This window comes from Bactrocera oleae, chromosome Y, assembly GCF_042242935.1.
Source record: "Bactrocera oleae isolate idBacOlea1 chromosome Y, idBacOlea1, whole genome shotgun sequence".
Lineage (NCBI taxonomy): Eukaryota > Metazoa > Arthropoda > Insecta > Diptera > Tephritidae > Bactrocera > Bactrocera oleae.
The window spans coordinates 608,239-616,087 of NC_091542.1; the positions used below are offsets into that span (position 1 = coordinate 608,239).

At 34.6% G+C, this 7,849-nt stretch overlaps 1 pseudogene; it reads right to left on the reverse strand.

Moving 5' to 3' along the window:
• The window catches only part of LOC138858299 (importin-4-like), an 86,257-nt pseudogene that overhangs the window by 76,870 nt on the left and 1,538 nt on the right, over positions 1–7,849 (reverse strand).

Below are 7,849 nucleotides of genomic sequence, written 5' to 3' on the forward strand. Positions count from 1 at the left end.
AGTTCACCTACAGCTACTGCTCTTCTACCGATCCTAAGCAAAGCGAGCTAGGTTCGTCTTCATTTCCTATTTTGGCTGATGCGGCCTCTGATCAATTTTTGCAGCACATGGAATCGGTTTCATATTGGAATGGAATGTTCACTGCTGCAGTGGTGACCACCGAAGCAACTGGCAACATGGCTACACCTGTTATTTTCAACATTCTAATTAATATGACTTCTTTGGTGCCGTTCACATTGGGCCACAGAACAGCCGAACAAAAGTTGCAGAAGTCCATACCGTTAATTGGAAATCCCTTCAAGCATTTGCTGGGCAGACTGAGGTCGACCAATTCAGATGGCATTCAGTTGGCAGATTTAAATGCTAAATTGCTGAACAATCACATAAAAATGTTGTCGAAGTTGTTCTTGGAGGCAGCAAGTAATGCCCTATTTGATAGCGCTATGCGCATAAAAGTCGCGGCTTACGTTGGCTGGGTCGTTCGCTTAAAGAAAAAACTGATTTTCAAACGAAAGTTGATCGAGCCCATAATTTGAATTTTTTTTCAATTTGATGGCAACTGAACCCGAAAACGAAGACGATGATGAAGAATAATTTTTGGGTGAAGACAACACGAATCCGATGACAAGGGCTACTTAAACAATGGACCTTGCACTGAGCGTGCCACCAGAGAAATTGACTCCGCCATTATTGCACCTTTTGGAGCCCGCCTTGCAGAATCAGGACCCACTTCCACGTTCTGTTGCCTACTTAGGCATGGCCGCCACAACCGAAGGATGCTCGGAGGCTACTTGCAACAAATATCTCGAAACCATGCGCCGGAACATCTTTCGGTTTGAGCACCCGCCTTCCCTAAATTCATTTCGTTTTTATCAATTGATTTTACTAGCGGTGAGTGAAATCGAAATTAATTTCGAACTTGGTTATTATGGTGGTATGGCTAAATGACCACTCATTCCCCATCATCATAAGACACTGTCACACCACATTTACCACATCAATTCACATCCACATCACCACGCCTACCGCCCATACATTCCACATCACTACACCATGCACCAACACGCACACATATACAACATTGCCACGATCACACTACCATAAAGCCATCAATCAATAGATATATAAGGGACTACAAAAGCATCCCATACGCTTCTTTTTAGCATCGATTCGCTTACGAGAGAACATCTTTCGGTTCGAGCACCCGCTTTCCCAAAATTACTTCGTTTTTACCGACTGATTTTACTAGCGGTGGGTGAAATCAAAATTAATTTCGTACTTGGTTATTTATGGTCCTTCGAGTCCTAGTGAACGGAACTATTTAAACATAAAAGAAAAAATAATAATAATTAAATAACGTGAACAAAAACTAACAGCGTGAACAAAAAATAATGTGACAAAAACTGAACAAATAGTGAAATATAACCGGTTCATTTATTAGAAAACAAATAAAAAAAAACCCGTGGAGTGACAAAAACTGAACAAAAAAAAACCAAAAAGGTACAGTGACAGTTCTTGGAAAAAAAGTGCAGTGTAATATAAAGAAATATACAAATATATATATATATATATGTTATTTGTGTACATAAAGAAAATAAATGTACGTATATATAAGTATATACATACATATGCCAAAAGCGAATTTGAGAGTTGAGTGACCGAACATATGTTCGAACACATAAACACACATATATAACATAAAAGAGGAAAAGCGGATAAACATATTAAATGTCCCAAAAAACAAAAACATTAAATTAAAACATACTTAAACACAAAAATAAACGAGCGCGAAACCAAAAAACAAAAAATCGAAACGCGGCGCGAATCCCAAAAATATACATAAAAACCAAAACATTAATAATCAAATATCATAGGTGGCAACACTTCAAGCTCTTAAGCTGCAATTCTTTTAGCTATGTACATTTGTGTTTTTATTTTAAAAAATTCTCGAAGTTTAACTAATTTTTATTACCGTGTTAATACAAATTTTTAGGGATTAAACTCTCAGTTTCATGATAAGTATTTTATGTTCTGTTTTTTGCGGTATTAAAAAGTTTAAACTTTCCAATTTTTGGTGCCGAGTCAGCCTTTCTTTCATTTTGTTTTATTTTATTATATTTTCTCACTTTGTTTATCTTATCTACTTCTTTATTCACAGCTGTGTTGCGTTTAGCTTTTTATTTGTTACAGTGCTTCTAAAACTGCTCGCTATATTGCTTCTTCAAATAGTCTTGGTTTTAAACTTTGTTAAAAAAAAATTGTTCTTAATTGAATTTATTATTATTAATATTTTATTAACACACTAATTTATTATTAATCTATTAAATTTTGTTCTACCTACTCTTTAATTTGATCTTCATTCTTGTGGTTTATTATGTCTTGTAACTTCCCCAATTGTAACATTAAAGGCGAGCCAGATCGCTACGTTTCATGCTGGCTTTGTGATGGGCTTGCCCATATTAAATGTGCTGGACTGACTGGTAGAATCTTAGATTCTATTATCGACTGTAAGGGATTGCGTTGGTCCTGTTTAAATTGTAGATCTATTGAAATCGATCTATTTAAAGTTTATAGGGAGACACGCAATGGCTTTAACGAAATCGGTCGTGATCTTGTAACCCTCACTGAAAAATTTAGGCACTATGAAAAATTGTTCAAATCTTTTAAGTGCCTGAATGATTCTCACGAATCCTCTAAACCTGCTCCTAAGCGTAAACGTCCTTCCGATGAAGTAACACTTAGTTCTTCTGTTCAGAAAAGAACGTCTCCTCCCAATGACCTAATAAATCTCTCTTCTCCTTGCCCTCAAGGTGATAAGCCGTCAACTTCCAAAGAGCTCCATTCCCCAAAAGCTCTATCTAATAGTAATAAGTGTCTCACAATTCCAGAGGCTCCCGCTATTAACTTAGTAGCATCAGTTAATAACTTAATAGTTATTCCACCTAAAAAGTCTATATTTATTTCGAGACTTGCCAAAGATACCTTGGTGGAGGACATTAAATCTTACATTTCGTCACGTTTAAAAATCGATGATATCAATATACGTAAATTTAACTTCAATTATGATAGAAGTATATCATCGTTTAAAATAGACGTATCTCTTGAAACATTCAAAAAGATCTTAGATAGTTCATTCTGGCCACCTGGGACTTTTGTACGCGAATTTAAGCCTAAACTTAGAAGTCAAATTGAGGAAAACATTGCTAAATTAGCAAAAGCAACCACCGATATAAAAAACTGATTGGTAAAAATTCGCTAAGCATTTATTATCAAAATGTTAAAGGTCTTAATACAAAATTTACCGACTTGTATTTAAACAGTTCCAATTTTAATTTCAATATTATATAATTGGATTTACAGAAACATTTTAAAAACCTCACATATTTGATAATGAGATTTAAAACAGCAAATTTCAAGTTTTTAGATGTGATCGACTGAACAGAATCGGTGGAGGTGTTCTATTTGCCGTGCATTCCTCTATCCCATCTGAAAATATTCTTGTTCCAGGGACCGACTCATTTGAATTTAAATGTATTAGAGTATACGTTAATAGTTGCTTTATTTATTTAACCCTATCTTATATACCACCCCATTCCGACTTATCTGTATACATGCAGCATGCTTCTTTAATAAATAGTGCTACCTCGATGGCAAATAATGCAGATTCAATAATTGTATTAGGTGATTTCAATTTACCGTGTGCTTCGTGGAAACCATTCGATGACTATATCGTGCCGATTTGCAATCGGTCATGTTTTAATGAGTTTTTCGAAAAAATGTCCGAGTTGGGTTTGAACCAAATTAATTTGATTCCGAATAAATTTGGTAAATGCTTAGATTTAGTATACGTTGATACCTCCGCAAAGTGTTCCGTTATTCAGAGTAATCCTCTTGTTCTACCAGAGGACTCATATCATCCTGCTTTGGAAATATCTGTCGAAATCTCAGGCATTGTACGGGATAATAATCATCAAACTTCGTGCTTCTGTAGTCGGTTTAACTTTGCAAAAGCTAATTTAAAAAAATTAAATATAGAACTTTCTACAATAACATGGCCTAATTATAATGGTGACATTGAATTGAGTGTCTCTCATTTTAATAATATTATTATGAAATTATTTGAAAAGTATGTTCCAATAGTAATTGTTAACAAAAACAAAAGTATAAGTCCGTGATTTTCGAAAGAGTTATATAAATTGAAAAACAGAAAAATCGAGCCTTTAAACATTTTAAAAAAACCGGTTCACTTGTCGACTATTCTAAATATTCGCTATTGCGTCGACAATATTTTTTTGACCTAAATACGGGCGCGAGATTAACAACAAAATATATATGCAGCAGCAAAAACACAGGGAGAGAGATGCACAACAGGCATCGTAAAAGCTGGCGATAAGGCAAAAAGAGAAAACTACAAAATCCTCAAAAAAAACACACACATCTATTCTCCCCAAAACCCCCTTGAGGTGAGACAAAGAAAGTGTATCGTTTTAATTTTTTTTATTAATTATATATGTATGTTGTAAATCCTGTATACTGTTAACGTTAACGGAAAATTCCTAAAAATTGATATATAAAAAAAATAAAAAATCCGGTGAATATACTTATATACATATGTACTTATATAATACTATATTTACATATATATGTGTATATATGTATTTTATATTAACAAACTATTGATTGCCTTAACTTATGCGCTTACATTTATATATATTATATATGCACACAACAACCACAAAAGAAAAAATAAAAGTTCAAGTATTTATTTGCAACGAATTTCCGGCAGTACCCCTTAGGCTTAATAAAGCAATTAGCAGAACTGCGTAACAACAATTCAGCTAAAGGCACAATAACAATTAAAGCTAGAATCTACAGTAAAAAGACAAACTACATACATATACATTCAATCGGCAAACAATACGTAAATTGCATTTATCGATAAATCTTATAAATAAACATTCACTTTAAAAGAGGAGGCCATTTTAGCAATTAAGAAATTTGCCGAGTATACCGGAGTCGCTTTCATCCCTTACTTGGAGAAATCCTATCAAAATGTTTATAAGATGATCGATCATCCACAGGAAGACATACGTAAAGTGCCAATTGACGCATTGAAATTGTTAATTGTGGCTCTATACAAACTACAAGATTTGCAAGACGTTTCCAATGCTATTACAATTTGGATCCCCAAATTGTGTCAAATTGTACATGATGCCGAAGAAGTTCCTGTTGTGTTGTCTGCACTTGAAGGTTTGGGTGATCTTTTGAAAACGATCGGTTGAACTTCGTGATTTTGTCTTCTCTTGTATAATGGACGTGCTCCAGGGCAAGGTCGCTTACCAATTTGACGAGGAGCGAATACGATAAGGCTATCGTAGAGGGTGCTGGCAATATACTTGGTTATTTATGGTTTTCAACATTGTAACTGGTATGACTTATTTGGTGCCGTTCACACTGGGTCACAACACAGCTGAACAAACGTTGCAGAAGTCCATACCGTTAATTGTAAATCCCTTCAAGCATTTGCTGTGCAGACTGAGGTCGACCAATTCGTTTATGTTTTTGATATTCTCGAGAGTATGGCAGATTTAAATGCTAAATTGCTGAACAATCACATAAAAATGTTGTTGGAGTTCTGCTTGGAGGCAGGAAGTAATGCCCTATTTGATAGCGCTATGCGCATAAAAGTTGCGGCTTACGTTGGCTGGTTCGTTCGCCTTAAGAAAAAACTGATTTTCAAACGAAAGTTGATCGAGCCCATAATTTGAATTGTTTTTCAATTTGATGGCAACTGAACCCGAAAACGAAGACGATGATGAAGAATACTTTTTGGGTGAAGACAACACGAATCCGATGACAAGGGCTACTCAAACAATGGACCTTGCACTGAGCGTGCCACCAGAGAAATTGACTCCGCCATTATTGCACCTTTTGGAGCCCGCCTTGCAGGGTCAGGACCCACTTCCACGTTCTGTTGCCTACTTAGGCATGGCCGCTATAGCCGAAGGATGCTCGGAGGCTACTTGCAACAAATATCTCGAAACCATGCGCCGGAACATCTTTCGGTTTGAGCACCCGCCTTCCCTAAATTCATTTCGTTTTTATCAATTGATTTTACTAGCGGTGAGTGAAATCGAAATTAATTTCGAACTTGGTTATTATGGTGGTATGGCTAAATGACCACTCATTCCCCATCATCATAAGACACTGTCACACCACATTTACCACATCAATTCACATCCACATCACCACGCCTACCGCCCATACATTCCACATCACTACACCATGCTCCAACACGCACACATATACAACATCGCCACGATCACACTACCATAAAGCCATCAATCAATAGATATATAAGGGACTACAAAACGATCCCATACGCTTCTTTTTAGCATCGATTCGCTTACGAGAGAACATCTTTCGGTTCGAGCACCCGCTTTCCCAAAATTACTTCGTTTTTACCGACTGATTTTACTAGCGGTGAGTGAAATCAAAATTAATTTCGTACTTGGTTATTTATGGTCCTTCGAGTCCTAGTGAACGGAACTATTTAAACATAAAAGAAAAAATAATAATAATTAAATAACGTGAACAAAAACTAACAGCTTGAACAAAAAATAATGTGCCAAAAACTGAACAAATAGTGAAAAATAACAGGTTCATTTATTGGAAAACAAATAAAAAAAAACCCGTGGAGTGACAAAAAGTGAACAAAAAAAAAACCAAAAAGGTACAGTGACAGTTATTGGAAAAAAAAGTGCAGTGTAATATAAATAAATATACAAATATATATATATATATATGTTATTTGTGTACATAAAGAAAATAAATGTACGTATATATAAGTATATACATACATATATACATACATATGCCAAAAGCGAATTTGAGAGTTGAGTGACCGAACATATGTTCGAACACATAAACACACATATATAACATAAAAGAGGAAAAGCGGATAAACATATTAAATGTCCCAAAAAACAAAAACATAAAATGAAAACATACTTAAACACAAAAATAAACGGGCGCGAAACCAAAAAACAAAAAATCGAAACGCGGCGCGAATCCCAAAAATATACATAAAAACCAAAACATTAATAATCAAATACGGGCGCGAGATTAACAACAAAATATATATGCAGCAGCAAAAACACACACAAAAAAAACACACACATCTATTCTCCCTAAAACCCCCTTGAGGCGAGACAAAGAAAGTGTATCGTTTTAATTTTTTTTATTAATTATATATGTATGTTGTAAATCCTGTATACTGTTAACGTTAACGGAAAATTCCTAAAAATTGATATATAAAAAAAATAACAAATCCGGTGAATATACTTATATACATATGTACTTATATAATACTATATTTACATATATATGTGTATATATGTATTTTATATTAACAAACTATTGATTGCCTTAACTTATGCGCTTACATTTATATATATTATATATGCACACAACAACCACAAAAAAAAAAATAAAAGTTGAAGTATTTATTTGCAACGAATTTCCGGCAGTACCCCTCAGGCTTAATAAAGCAATTAGCAGAACTGCGTAACAACAATTCAGCTAAAGGCACAATAACAATTAAAGCTAGAATCTACAGTAAAAAGACAAACTGCATACATATACATTCAATCGGCAAACAATACGTAAATTGCATTTATCGATAAATCTTATAAATAAACATTCACTTTAAAAGAGGAGGCCACTTTAGCAATTAAGAAATTTGCCGAGTATACCGGAGTCGCTTTCATCCCTTACTTGGCGAAATCTTATCAAAATGTTTATAAGATGATCGATCATCCACAGGAAATCATACGTAAAGTGCCAATTG